This window comes from Phoxinus phoxinus (genome assembly GCF_949152265.1).
Source record: "Phoxinus phoxinus genome assembly, chromosome: 13".
NCBI lineage: Eukaryota > Metazoa > Chordata > Actinopteri > Cypriniformes > Leuciscidae > Phoxinus > Phoxinus phoxinus.
In genome coordinates, this window is record NC_136888.1 from 31330400 (window position 1) to 31346585 (window position 16186).

At 37.4% G+C, this 16186-nt stretch overlaps 1 gene segment (V, D, J or C); it reads left to right on the forward strand.

The window, feature by feature from the left end:
* Positions 1-8349: 8349 nt before the first annotated feature.
* Positions 8350-8916, forward strand: LOC307009712 (immunoglobulin kappa chain variable 12-41-like). The segment is given in 2 exons: positions 8350-8424; positions 8533-8916.
* The last annotated feature ends 7270 nt before the right edge of the window (positions 8917-16186 follow it).

The window sequence follows — 16186 nt, forward strand, 5'->3', positions numbered from 1 at the left end:
AACTTCAGAGTGAACACGAGTGAATCTGACTGCATTAGATGTGAAAGATATGAATAAAAATGATGTTATTTCAGCCAGCGCACAGACCTGTATTTACATCCTGTTTTCGGTCGAAGTCCAAAGTAGTCGATTGTCGAGTTCACGCGCGTGATCATAGGTAACTAAACCTATGCGCGTGAACTTGACAATCGACTACTTTGGACTTCGTCGTAATCGTCGGCCATCCGTCCATTTGTAGATGTGCGTCAGGGTTACTCTCGTCATTAAACCGCGGAGACGTTGCCAAATGCCTCAGAAAATCCGATATGCCTGTTTACATGACAGTCGCATTGGTCACACATATCTGATTTATTTCCACATATGAATGAGGCTTGAAACCGATCTCGAAATATCCGAATGCATGCGATTTCCTGTTTACATGGTCCTAGAACACATCCGATCTGTATCACATATGAGCAAAAAAATCGGAATTGGGTCACATTTCACTAACAGTCACTTTTCATGTTAACACAAACAATGATAAAAGTAAAGAGTTAAGAGTCTGACATTGCTATGTGTGTGTGTGTTTTTTTTTTTTTTCTTTTTTTTGGGGGGGGGGGGGTGCCATTGGGTAAATTGTGTCATAAGGGCGGCCCACTGTCTCAGACTTTAAAAACCCCTGATATAGACGACTAGTTTATCCTAGCGGAGACGGAACAACTGCCGGTTTGGCATCACGATGTCGTTCTCGCGCATATGAAGAAATTGGGGTTGAGATTGAATGCCAAGAAAAGTGTACTTTCTCCAGCACAGAGGACCACCTTTCTTGGTGTTATGTGGGATTCAGTGACAATGAGGGCCGTGCTCTCGTCTGCTCATGTCGCTTCGATCCTCACAGTTGTAAAAAAGAAAAAGCTTGGCCAGTCACTCACTGTAAAACAGTTTCAAAGGCTGTTGGGTCTGATGGCAGCCGTGTCCAACATTATACCGTTCGGCCTGCTGAACACGCGGCCCCTACAGTGGTGGCTCAAAACCAAGGGGTTTTCCCTGAGGGGGAACCCACTCCGTATGATCAAGATAACATGGCGGTGTGTCCGTGCCTTGGTTATATGGAGGAAACCTTGGTTTTTATCCCAGGGTCTAGTGTTAGGAGCTCTTTGCCATCGTGTTTCGCTCTCGACAGATGCTTCTCTCACGGGCTAGGGAGCGGTAATGGAAGGCCGCTCAGCTCAGGGTCTTTGGAGGAGTCATCATCTTTTGTGGCACATAAACTGCCTGTTGAGACATTTCCTTCATACCTGAGGGGTCCTCATGTGCTTGTTCGCATAGACAACACATCGGTGGTCTCCTATATAAATCATCAAGGGGGTCTGCGTTCACATCCAATATGAAAACTGGCGCACCAGATTCTCTTGTGGTCCCTAGGGAGGTTACTCTCCCTGCGAGCAGTCTATATTACGGGACATCAGAATATAGGAGCAGACATCCTGCTGAGACAGGGGCTGAGGCCCGGGGAATGGAGGTTCCACACTAAGGTGGTGGAGCACATTTGGGGAGTTTATGGCCAGGCACAGGTGGATCTGTTCGCATCTCAGGATACGACTCACTGTCCACTTTGTTTTCAACGGTCAACGGTCAACGGTTTGTTTTCAACTGTCAAAGCGTTCCTCTATCCTAAACCCGGTTACATACCCAAGGTTCCAAACAATGTACCACGGCCTATCGTACTGCAGGTGTTCTGTCCTCCTCCCTTCAAGGATTTAGACCATTTAGACCGAGTTCAGAAACTGAACCTCGTCTGTCTAGTCAGAGCACTGGATACTTATGTCCACAGATCTGCCCAGTGGAGAAAGTCTGATCAATTATTGGTATGCTTTGGGCCACCTAAGAAAGGCCGTCCTGCATCCAAGCAGACGGTTAGCAAGTGGATAGTCGAGGATATCTCTCTTGCATATGAGGTTCTGGGCCAGCCTTCACCTTTGGCCACTAGAGCCCATTCTACTAGGAGTATGGCGGCCTCCAAGGCCTTAATTTCTGGGGTGTCCATTCAATAAGTGTGTGATGCAGCTGGCTGGTCTTTGCCGCTTACGTTTGTCAGATTTTATGACTTAGACATGGATACCCCGGGGTCTAGAGTTCTCATGTCGTGACAGTTTAACACGATAGGTTCTTGGCTGCATGGCGTTCGGGCATTCTCATTTCCAAAGCGTCATCGACGCATCACGAGTTCCCTCGAAAGGGAACGTCTCAGGTTACGACTTTAACCGTAGTTCCTTGAGTAGGGAACAAGACGATGCATCGCTTTGCCATACTTCCTACATCCCTGTGATCGACTTGCTTCTGCCTTTTTCTAAGCTAGCGCGATTCTAATCCGGATGTGCTTTTATCCTTTTCTTGTCATGACGTCACCCGCCCGTGACGTTCACCTCGCTATTGGACTAGTTGACACATGTGTTTCAGACGCAATCACGCAGGGGCATTCCCAAAGCGCCATCGACACATCGTCTCGTTCCCTACTCATGGAACTAGGGTTACAGTCGTAACCTGAGACATTTAGCAGTTAAATTTAATGTAAGTCAGGTATGGTAATGTGTGATTTCACCAGTATTATTATTTTAATAATATACAAAATTCTAGTGTTGGACACTGTTTTGACAAATTAAACGTCAAAGCCATTTTAAGTCACGTATCTAATCCAAGCATTTCTGCATATGAACTTGTTTGATTTTAAACAACTGATTAGATGTTCTAATGAAAAAAAAAAACATGTCCTGTTTGGCTTCGTTCGTGTGACTTTCAAAAGTGTGCTAATTTTTACTGGTACAATCGAGATATCTAATCACTATATTGCATTATTTGTACCTAATTGTTAGTACATGTGAATAAAAAACTTTAGTGCACTGTTGTATTATTATCAAGACCACTAGGAGTCTCCTTTCAAACTGATATAAAGACATATTTATCAGAGGAAGTGGGACAGGTTTCTGTTTCTCAGCGAACACTGAGAGAGTGTGTAATGTGTATTTTATTCTGTGCATCACTGAGAGCTCCAGCACTGAAGCTTCAACATGACATTTACAGTGCGTTTCATTTATTTCACAGCACTGCCATTCTTGATCTCAGGTACAGAATCATTCATTTATGTATTTTTATATGGCTCTAGACTTCCACATTGTTTTTAATGCACTTTTCCTTCTTTTTCAAACAGGGGAATCACTGAGTGACAAAGTTAATCAAACACAGAAAGATCTGCTGGTTAAAACTCATGAACCGGTCAAACTCTCCTGCTCTCACACAATACCAAGCTATTACGTGATATTATGGTATGAGCAGCTGAAGGGTGATACTGCACTAAATCTCATTGGATATGTATATTACAAAACTCCAACCATTGAAGATCAATACAGAAATCAGTTCAAGATCGCAGGAGACGGTGCAAAACACTCAACTCTTGATTTCAAGCTGAATGTTTCTGGGACTTCTGTTATGTATTATTGTGCTGCCAGTGAAGCACAGTGTTAGAGATCATTCAGTCTTCATACAAAAACCATCTGTTATTACCACAAACCAGAACTGTAGGGCCTTCCGTTAAACTATTGACAATTTACAGTTCATTCGGGGAGGTGATTAAAAAAAAAACTATTAAATGTCATTTTTTTTTGTTGCAGGCCACATTAAAACGCCATGGGGAACCTTTTACCAAACCTTCAGCATTTTAAGATACATTTTATGTATATCTTTTTTGTTCTACTGTACCTTGACAAATGTTCAGTACCATATGAAAGCCCATTAGATAAAAAAGCGAATTATATTCTAAAAACTATGAAAATCTAGAGTTGAAGACAAAAACTATTTTTATTGTGTGAAAATGATTTATATACATTTTTACAGTTAAATTAGGTTTAATTTAATTTCAGTAATATTTAGTTTGTTTAATTTGAGTAATATAATTTGTAATATATATATATAAATATATATATATATTTTTTTATTACAAATGGACAAAAGTGACAGAATTTTTCTGTGATGCAGGTATAAGCACTGTTGGATTTTTTTCTTCTAAAAAAAACAGTTTAGGTTCATTCATGTGACCTTCAAAAGTGTGCTAATTTTTACTGGAACAATCGAAATATCTAATCACTATATTGTTAGTATGTGAATAAAAAACTTTAGTGCAACAATCCAACAGTTAAAAAAGACCACTGTTGCATTACTATCAAAACCAGTAAGAGTCTATATACCAGACATATTTAAAACAAAGACATTTATCATATTTTTTCATGGGGGTGCAATGAAGTCATATATCATACTGCAGTCACGGGCTGCATCGAAAATCGCATACTTTCTTAGAATATGGTAGGCAAAAAACAGTAGTGACACACCAAACAATACATGAGACATTAAACCCCCTCATGGGGAAAAAAAGCAGTATTTACAACTGTGACAATGAGTGCTTATCAGAATCAACTAAATGTTGTAATTTCAAAATATGTCAAGTATGTAAACTTCACGACATAGACTCTTAAAAAAAGACATCTAAGAGATTTGGTCTGTTATTGTAGGGACAACGACTTTACATTTCCTATACACCTATGACGCTGGACAAAACTAACTGTGATTGGTTGCTCTACATGTCAGTCAGACGGCCTCTGGGCGGCCCTCGGCCAATGAAAGCTGCGATAGAGTCCAGACCTTCTGAAGGCTTCATGAGATTACAATGTCAGAGTAACAATCCCTCATGACTGTTTAGACTCATCGCTCCACAACTGAATATCAACATGAGATTTTTCAGCATAATTACGGTTGCACTAATCAATCTCTCTGGTAAGGTTGTATAACAGATCCATGTAGTAAAACACTTCATATTCTTTTACAGATAAAACAGATTTTTCTTTGTTTACAGGCTTTTCTCATAGTTATAAAGTCGACCAGTCTCCACCAGACGTGATCAGGAGACCAGAAGAAACCGCGAGACTGCAGTGTTTACACAGTGTGACCAGTTACAATCAAATCAACTGGTACAGACAAAACCAGGACCAAGTGTTCACACTGATGGGACATTTATTCTTAACAACACCGAACAAAGAAACAGATTTCACAAACAAAATAGAGATGTCTGGGAATGGAAATAGCAATGGATCCTTGACCATTAAAACTCTCTCGTTTAATGACAGCGCAGTGTATTTTTGCGCTGCATATTACACAGTGTTTCAGATCCCCACTGTTCATTACAAAAACATCTCTGTGATTCTGTGATAAAACAAAACAAAAGAAAAACTGCTGTCTTAATCCACACCTGCGTCTGTGGTATTAATTTCAGACGGCCTGTTTTTATAGCAAACAATTCAGTTTCTGAAGCTTTGCTTTTGATGTCAAGTGATTCACAGTGAAGAAAAAATTGTGTAAAATATACAAAAGGATGTCATAACTAGCCAAACTCTATAACAAACTAGAAAGCACTGAACAAACATTTAAAGCCTTGGCTTGATGAACACAATGTTACGCCGTCTTTCAACAGGTGGCGCTCTTTCACAACACATCCACTCAAGAGGAGGAACATCGGACCTGTGAAAGAGGTTCAGATTCAAATTCAGATGAATTTGCATCAAGTGGAGTAAGACGGATAAAAAAAGCTAAGCTGTTTTGATAACTTATAGGCCTAAGTATTTTTTTCTCTCTCTATATAAGTTGATAACTTATAAGTAGCCTGTGTTCTAAGAACCCTGTAAGAACTTGATAACGATGAGAAATCCAGTTCTATTCTCATATTTGCTCTGTTGGCATTTTGGTAAGTGAATTGAAATGCTTAACTTTCAGTGTAGGCTACTCTTGTAACATTATTTGGTGAAGTCTTCTTCTAAAATGCACAATGCAGTAATATTGTGAGTTTCTCTTCATCTGTTTAGCAGGCCATTGGTTGAGCAGTGTTGATCAAAAGCCGGCGTCAGTCACTGTGAGTTCTGGAGCGTCCTGCACTCTCTCCTGTTCCCACAGTGTCTCCAGCTACAACACCATACTGTGGTACTACCAGCGTGAGCAAAACATGCACATCATTGGATATTCCTTTCATTCGACCCACAATCTGGAGAATGCAGCAGATAAAAAATATGATCTGAAGGGAGATGGCAAGAGTTCTGTGACCCTGACAATCTCAGAGCTCAGGCTGAATGAAAGCGCAGTGTATTTCTGTGCAGCAAGTGCACAGTGCTCTAGACCCCCCATAAGCCCTACAAAAAGCCGATCATCTTTTGTGCATCTTTCAATAACAGTTCAAGCACTTTTTCATGACACATGACAACTCAAACTGATTATCCCGGTGTTCTGTGTGAGCTTGTTTTCACTGATAGACATTGTGATTCGGATTCAGCATTTTCAGAGAAGAGTCGTGCTGTGTGTAATCTGGAGGCCTGTGTGAATTGGCCTTTATACTGTAAGTAAAAGTTCCTTTAAGGCCCTGACTGAGTCTGGTTTCAACCAAAGGTTTTTTCCTCCGCTGTTATGTCATCTGATGGAGGTTTGGTTCTTTGCCACTGTCGCCTTTGGCTTGTGCAGTTAGGGATTAAAAAACAATTACCGTATTTTCCGGACTATAAATCGCTCCGGAGTATAAGTCGCATCAGTCAAAAAATGCGTCATGAAGAGGAAAAAAACATATATAAGTCGCACTGGACTATAAGTCGCATTTGTTTAGAAATTGATTTCACAAAATCCAAGACCAAGAACAGACATTTAATCTGGAAAGGCAAGTTATTCAGCTACACAATAGCACACAGAACAACAGGCTGAATAGGTGTCTGGCATGTTAACGTAACTGCTACACAATAGCATAAAGAACATATACCTGGGAGGCTGAATAGGCTAAATTAACATAAGCCAGCGAGTCCAACAAGTTACCGGTAAGCAAGTTCACCAAGCTCCCGATCTCATTCCACATTACTGTACACTTCATCCTCGGTGTCGCTTCTGAACAACTCCTTTAACTAGCGCCCTCTCGCGGCTGTAGACGGTAATGTTTTCTCTTGGTTCATCTCAGTCAGTATGAATTAATTTTGATATATAAGTCGCACCTGACTATAAGTCGCAGGACCAGCCAAACTATGAAAAAAGTGCGACTTATAGTCTGAAAAATACTGTACTATTCAGTAGGTCTGGGAGAAAAAAATCGATTCACCGAGCTATCGCGATTTTTTTACGATTTTAAAATCTTTTTTTTTTTTTTACAGAATCAATATGAATCCAAATTAAATTGCTTTATTTTTGCCCTTGCTTATAGACGAGGTTGACAGAAGTTAGCCACTTTCGTTGCAACAGGATGAAATGTGTCGTTATCTATGAGCGTTTTGTGACGTAATATCCCGCGTGGAAGAAACGTGAGACTGAACGCACTGAAAAGCCCCCGTGCTACTTATATGCGGAGAGAGAGATAAGACAGCAGAGCTGCACGATTCATCTTTAAAATACTGTGATCTCGATTCAAACACCCACGAGATCTTCTTCCAATTCATCTGTCTATTAAACCTTTGACAAAACCATATCGCAACATCAAATCTAATGTGTTGCCGCTGCCCCGGAGAGATAGTCATGAAACAGCTTCACAAACAAACAAACAGCAGTTTAATGGATGCATGATATATTGGCCACCATATCGGTATCATTTTAATGTTATCATTATCGGCCCGATAAGAACATTTGGCTGATAGGTATAGCCAATAAATAATGGATTCTCTTTTTCAGCTGAGACACTTTATGTTCGCCATGATGGTTTTGAATTGCTTGAAATATCATTGGAATCACTTACATTTTTTTTTTTTTAAATATAGTTGAGTGCAACGTGTGAAAGTAAATTAATGAAAGTATGTCATATGAACTACATAAAATTATGATGAGAAAATAATTATAATTGTGTGCTTAGGACATGGAATTTAATGGTGAGAGATTTGGCTCTCAAAAATTACATACACATTTGGCTAGGCTATAGCTATAGCAGTTATGGGCTTTCAAATATTAAGTATTACCGGTTATTATAGTATCGGACCAAATGTTCACATCGGTGCATCCTTATTATTTAATGAGTTCCCAATGTACTCCACTATCCATTATCCTCAAAAGGGCTCCACCAATCAGTGGCAGAAGCAGAATTTGCAATTAGCTCAGCAACAACAACATATTTTTCTGATGAATATGCAAATGGTGCAGTTACGCCAGTCTCCCCGCACACTCAAACTACTTATATATTTGTACATATATATGAAACTGGTTGATTTGATTCATGCCTTATATACTTTTTATTCTATTGAGAAAAATGGTCCAGCCCATTTCAACATGACATCACTTCCTATGTCTAGTCCTGCTGCTTTACTAAAGAGCTCTCTTCCATGGCATGAGCATCATCCAACATGATTCGATTTGTGTTTAAAATCATCTTCTTCCTGAGCTGGTTTACAGGTATCTTGATTTTGTCAATTGTAAATTCCTGCAGATTATTATATAAAGGCTACAAAGACATCAAACTGCATGAGTTTTTGTGCCTAACAATATGTGATGTCTTCTCAGGTTGCCTGATCTGTGAGAAGGTGCACCAGTCCCCTTCAGACGTGCTGTGTGAACCCAAGGACTCTGTAGAGCTCACCTGCAAACATAAAATTACCAGCTATGACACAATATTGTGGTATAAGAGGTCCTATGGAGATTTTAGCCTGAAACTCATCGGTTATGCACGATACAGCAACTTAAAAGACTACGAGGAAGCGTATAAGGGTCATTTCAGTTTAACTGGAAATGGAGAAGAAGAAGTTACTTTAAAGATTCTTGAAGCACGACCAGACCAGGACAGTGCAGAGTATTTCTGTGCAGCGTCGTATGCACAATGTCACAAAAATCCTCTCCTCCGTGACAAAAACTGCTCTCTTATCTTCAACGCGTCGTGATACACCTGCATGAAACCACGCCAGCAAGTTCTAGAAAACATCACTGAACACAATAAGCCACCATGAATGAAGAGAAAACACATTTAAATGAATCATTTCATACAACGCATTTATTGTGTATATGTATGTTTTTAAAATACCTGTATGAAATTACATTGTAACTCATTTTGGTAGTTACATCCAGGGCTTAATTTGAGCCGGAACACGCCGGAACATGTTCCGTCACCTCAGACAGTGGATCCGGAACCTTTTTTATTGGATCCGGTGTTCTGACGGAACATCATACCCATCAGAATGGGATACCTTCGGTTAATGCGCATGCGCAGCAGTAAAATTTGTGGAATTGCGCATGCGTTCCATTTAAACCATAATTTCAGCATACCTAAGATTACAAGCGGTAAGTGTTTGTGTATTATATCGCATAATATATACACATTACCTAATTGAAGGGTATGCTGTTTTGATAGCCCCTGGTTTAATAAAAATACAGTTAATAAAGGGGTATGCTATGTTGATAGCCCCTTGTTTAATAAAAATACAGTTTCTACAGGGGTATCAAAACAGCATACCCCTGTAGAAACTCTATTTTTATTAAACCAGGGGCTTTAAAACAGCATACCCCTTTATAAACTGTATTTTTATTAAACCAGGGGCTATCAAAACAGCATACCCTTCACAAACACTGTATGCTTTTTTGATAAAGTAGGCTAAATTGACAGAACCTGCTATAAAACTCAACTTCCGGTATGCTATTCTGACAAAGTATGCTACATCGACAGAACACCGGCACCTCCTGTGTCACTAAAATAATGTCAAAAAGACAGGAAAGTTTGCTTAACTTTTTCAAATGTGCTGGACAGTCAGATCCCAAACAAGCAAAAATCGTTTCCGCTGATCAAAAAGGAGACCACGGTGGACACAGTAGCCTAGTATCGATATCTCGTTATTTCGACATAATAAGGGGACATTCTAATCTGCATTAAGCCACATTAAGCGTTCTTATAGCCTAATGGTTTTCTATGGGAGGAAAATGCTTAACCGTTCATATTATGGGCTCATCTGATTTTTTGTACATAGCATAGCCTATTTGTTAGGATTTTAGTATCATAATGATTAGGCTAATAAATGCACGCACAATTATCCGTGAACTTGATTTGAACAAATGCCTTTCAACTTGTGTGTGCAAAATTCAGAATTAAATTAATGTGCAGAAATTTGTACAAATAGAGAGTGCTATGTAGGCCTACTATAGCCTACTGTTGTAGCCATTAAAAAAGCGCATTTCATATTTGTTAAAATATTATAATGTTATTTATTTTTATTTTTTTCATTTATGTTGATTTATGAAAAGTGAACCGCACGACCGAGTAAGATGCCCAATATGAGACATGGAGCGGGTCAGACATGATTTTGACCGTTGAAGTTGAAGTTGTTATAGAAAGCCTTTCTTTAAAGTGAATTTCGTTTTGTATAAATTGTATCTTAATTTTAATCAATTTTTCATCAACCAATTGCCTGTATTTAATGAATAGGCCGACGAAACAAATATAACGGAGGCGCCCGCGCGCTCACTTGCATTGCACGTGAACTAGAGCACATCCTAACTTAACGAAACTCAGTGTATGCCTCACACAGACATGACAAATACATCAAATACACAAAGCTTGAAATGTCTTTAAACGAAATAATTCAAAACGAAAAAAGAAAAAGGCTACTCTCTGATAATCCATTATTAGGCTTATTTATGTGCATTTCTCTCTATAAGCGCGTTCACACGGAGATGGCGATCGTCAACTTTATCTTTGTAGTCGAGTCGACACTTTTAGAGAAAACACTTGTTTATTAATAAAAATCAATACACGCGTCACCGGATTTACAGATGCACGCACACATATTATTTCGAAATAACGAGATATTGTGTTGAAATAACATTATTATTAATAATAGCCTACATCTTTGTTAAAAGAATTTAACAAATGAACGTGAACTAGTTCATTTTTAGATGTGTGAACTTAGTTCATAAAAAAAAAAAAGAACTATGAACATGAACTAGTTCATTATCATATTATTATATATTATATATTACATATATATATATTATTATTTTTAGAAGCTACATAGGCAGTGTAATTTTTTTTGTTCCATTAGGGGAGACCGGGGACAGTTGCAACAAGGGATGGTTGCAACATGTCATTTTTCTCCAATCAGAAAGAAGCTAGAGTGATGACACTCACACTGCACATGCTCAGTTGGATGCCCCTCCCTTGCAGAGAAAAATCAAGGAGATTCCTGAGCTGCTACAGGATTTATTAAAAAAAAAACTGTTTTTGAGGTATGAAAGTATTTATTTTCTTGAGCTTTGTTTTTGTTAAAATGAGGTGATTGTTTTTTGTGATTCAGTTCAAACTTATATGGTTTAAATGAGTGGAATGTTAACTTTAAGCTAATATGGTTAACATGTTTCAATGCCACCTTGTTTAGCTAGCACATGAGGTTTTATCATGGCTGACAGGTAAGGGGACAGTTGCAACAACTGTTGCAACTGTCCCCGTACAATGCATAAATATAAAAACAGACCACATAGCAGTATTTTTAACATTTTAAAAGTTATTTCATATTTTTTCATTCATCTGCACACAAGTTTTTACTTAAATATAATATAGTTCATCAAGTTTTGAAAGTTGAAAATGATAAGTTATTGCTGTAAAGTTATCGTTAAAGTAGATGGAAGATGCAGTTATATTGTTGACATTACATTGTTAACCTTTGTTTTGCTAAAATGAAAAATGATAATAAAAAATATAGTTAAAAAAAAATGTTTTACATGACAATAGGCTAAATAAAAGTTAATTGCCTCACAAATCGTTCCATTCTTCTTATTTTACTAAAAGCCTACTGTATTTGATATCAATTTGAATATTTTACATCTGCACATAAGGCCTATTCATCTAGAAAAATCTATAATTGTCATTAATCAAAGCTGATGAATAAATATTTGATAATAATCATTTAGCTAAAACTGACATATATTCCTATTTGTAACACGTTGCAACCATCCCCAAACCGTGTTGCAATTGTCCCCGGGCACGGGGTCAGTTGCAACATCTGACTCCTTACATTCAAATGCAAATTGTGAAAAATGTAGATTCTGGAACAATCTTTAAATGGTTTAGACTATTAACAGACAGATGTAAGTTTATTGTATGAAAAATTGGTTTGTCTAATCCAAACTGTCTCCGAGTAACAGAGCCAAATGCAAAAAGTGTTGCAACTGTCCCCGGTCTCCCCCTACCTCCAACCCCCGTTTTGAGTCGCCGGATCCACCCCCCCTCTGCGCTCCGGGACCTCCCACTTTACAAATTAAGCACTGGTTACATCTATAATTAAACTGGTATCCAACCTCAATAAAGTTTTGCAATACAACAAACACAAAAAGTACATTGTATTTAACAATTATTTTTTATACAAGTTCATTGTAGACAGCGACACCTATGTAGTGTGAAAAAAAAACCTAAATGATGGCAGCCGTCCGTGTGGTCATTGTGGTGGTTTGTGATGTCATTTCCTGTCTACAAGAAATGAGCTCAATGCATCTCAGTGCAGTCGAGGACTCAACATGATGTCTCGCCTCTCCATCCAAATTTTGACAGCGCTTTTGCTAACAGGTGTCATATTTATTTACACACATATCAATCAATCAGTTTTTAGTTTCAGATTTCAATTTGACAATTTAAGAAAACAAATATATGAATTGATTTTGAAACTTTTCTGTAACGATGAAGGTCTTCTCTCTGTACAGTCCCGGCGGTGTGTAAAGACGTCGATCAGTCTCCAGCTTCAGTGTTGAGTCATCCTGACGGTCAGGTTGAACTGACATGCAGTCATTCCATCAAGAACTACGACACCATATTATGGTACCAGCGCTCTGCTGGAGACACGCAACTCAAACTTGTGGCTTATATGTACTATAAAACACCAAAGACTGAGGATCCATATAGAAATGGCTTTAATGTATCCGGTGATGGTGAAAAGTCTGCTTCGCTTCATATACAATGTAGAAAACAAGCCCAAGTCACGGGCATGTATTACTGCGCTGCCAGTATCACACAGTGCTGCAGGAGTTCAGCCCTCTCTACAATTACCTTCCTCTGGGTTCACAACACCTGCACAGACCAGCTCGGGCTCACACACACTCATCTGCTCATCACGTATCATTGTGCTTGTTACTGGTGTGTGTGAGCAGGAGGTTCATTGTAGATTAAACATGTGTCATAAGATAAACAATGACGATTGTCTTTTTATGGGAGACAATAGGTGTCTTGAATTCAGGATTTATATATAGGACTTAGGTAAACTGACTATCATCTACTTCATCAGTTTGTGGGATTATATTGGATCCTTCTTCAGTCATACTGGAAGTGTTATGGGCTTGAACTGATCCCACCTTTCACCCTATTAGTGAAAGCCCTGCAGAATATATATATTTTTTATTATTAATTTATTATTAAAATGAAAGTAAAATGAAATTTCAAAATAAATTTAGAATCGGTTTCACTTAATTTCGATGGTTCACTTAGGATATTCTACTAATAATATAACTTTGCAACTACATGCCAATGAACTCAATTACTACTGTAAATTAAACTGTTAGGGTTCGGCTTAGTGATAAGTTGACATGTATTTGCAAACTTACTTATAGTCAGTTGAATGTCTGTCTGGGAGCATCAAAATAAAGAGTTAGCAGATATTAAGTCTACTACCCTAATAAGAGTTAGTTGACATGTAGTTGCAAAGTTACTTGGTTAGTAAAATGTCTAAAGTGGACCATCCAAATAAAAGTTTTAACATTTTTTATTATTATTTCTCACTCACTGTACAATATTGTATAATATCAATGACCTGAATTAAAGTAATAAAAGTACATTTCACCACCTTGGAATTATAAGGTTCTATCTGCATTCTGACTGGTTTTGAGATATTGAGCTTTAAAGTTTTTGCATTCCATTCGATGTAGAAAGAACCTTTTTTATTTTCTAAATAAAAAGTTCCAAAATGTACACAACTTAAAAAACAACATCACATAATGTAAAGAAGTGGTCACAGAATAAGAATATGTGAATAATTAATTTTTACAAAAATGTCAGATATACATAGCTGCCATGTATATATGGGGGATGGGAGAAAAAAAAGGGAGAAAATTTCTCCCACATTTCTGTGTGTGGGAGAAAAAAAACTTGCATCACAATAAGTTGTGATTGTCAAAACATTTGGTAACTTATTTTTATTAAGTTTACTGACAACATGTTACAATGTTTAGCTGCATGGTTACAATTGCTGGCAGGTTACTGTATTTATTATTGCTTGACATCTTGATTTAATATCGATTCATTTTGGTAATAATTAGTAGTTACAGTAGATACATGTTAAAAACCTGTTAGCCTTCAGCGCCACTTTTGAAAAATCCCCAGAAATAGCATACCCAACCTAAAAAAGATTCAATTAATTGACCCTTTGTCCTAAAAGCTCAAGTACGGTCTTATTTGAAAGCTGACACCTGGCACTTTATTGGAAATGTAGAATGAATTATTGTCATAATGAAAAAAAAATTATGAATAGCTTCAAAGTTGTGTAAGTTATTAGAAATTTATTTTTATGAAACATCTTCATGAAAATTAAATTGAAGTTGGCCCGTCAGCACTCTAGAAATGCACTCCAGCTAAAGACACATGTCTGACCATGTTATATTTAAAATTTGAAGGTGATAAGTCTAAAACTCTGTATTTTGTTAAATGTTTTTCAAGATCATCTCAAATGACTTAATTTTGAATTGACTCTAAAATGCAAACTTGTGTTTATTGTCATCTATTAGCATCTATTCAGTCTATTGTCTCTATTGTTTTGTGGTGCAAACGAGCCCCATTCAGTGTCAGTCTCTCCTGCACACATTTACACCTTTCCAGCCTGCTTATGGCCATAAATATTCTTTTCCTTTGTCTCCATTATAATCGCTAACGACTGGCTAATCACGGTGTTTCACCCCCTAATTTCTTTCATAATCTTCACTTCACATTTGAAACTGTATCAAATGCCTTTCTTAAATAAAGAAATATTTCAGTAAGCATTCCGATTTAGAAAAAAAATCATAAAAAATAACAGCTAGATGGCAGGTGCAACTAGAGAGCTAGCTAGCATGTTAGCTTAGCACACCATCAATACACGACAATTTATGAGATTAAAACCCTTTTTGTGCTCCAAACTTACTTTATAGTGCAAGTCGAGTGTTTTAAATAATCTTCTATGAGCTTATTTGGCTTCAGAAAAGAAAATCAGACAGAAAATATATGATTTGATATTATTCTGCACTATTGTAAAGTCTATACCGATTAGCATTACATTATACATATAATCTATTATTATAAAAATACCTGACATGGCTCGAAGAACACAGGTAAATCAAATATCATTGCAATCATGTTTATTGTCTTCAAAACATCTTTATCTGCATGTTATAGCGATCTCTGAAAGCTAACGTTATCTGTTTATGTCAGTGACGTCCTGGAAGGTCACAGGTTATTTCTTCTTCGTGAGCTTTCATATTTGGAAAAAACTGTGCAAATGGCGCCCTCAGCCTGCTGTATGGATTGAAAACACAGTACATCAGAGTATCCAGCGCTCTTTATGTATACATCGACGCATTTGGATATAAATTCAATAAATATTATTCCTGTCTATAGAAATATGATGTAAACCTATGATAATATATCAATATTTCTCCAAATCTGCACATTTTTGAGCCAAAAGCCCTGAGGAACGTTGTTTTGTCACGCGTTCTCAAGACAACAGCACCGGAGTTTTTTTCTGAATGGAGCAGCTGACGCTCATAATTCATATTAAAGGTATCGACTCATTTTTTCATTACATAAATCCTGACACAAATTAAGACATAACTGTCACTATAAGTTTCTCAGAATACAATAGTGGTCAAATACTGAAACGTGAGACTTATATATTTTTAATGATGTATAGTTTGTCAAGGTAATAACATTAAATCTGATAGTAACTTTGAACTATTTAAAAAAAAAAAACGCTTCAGAGCGTCCTCGCTCTGGTGAAGGTTAACAGGTTTTAACAAATAAATCACTAATGCTGAAAACATAGAGAGCCCTATTTTTTTTATTAAAGGTTAAAAATAACAACTTAAAATATAATGCGTTCTTTATTATAATAACAACTTAATAATATTTTAATGATATAAGTGTAACATTATGTTAAAGATTCTT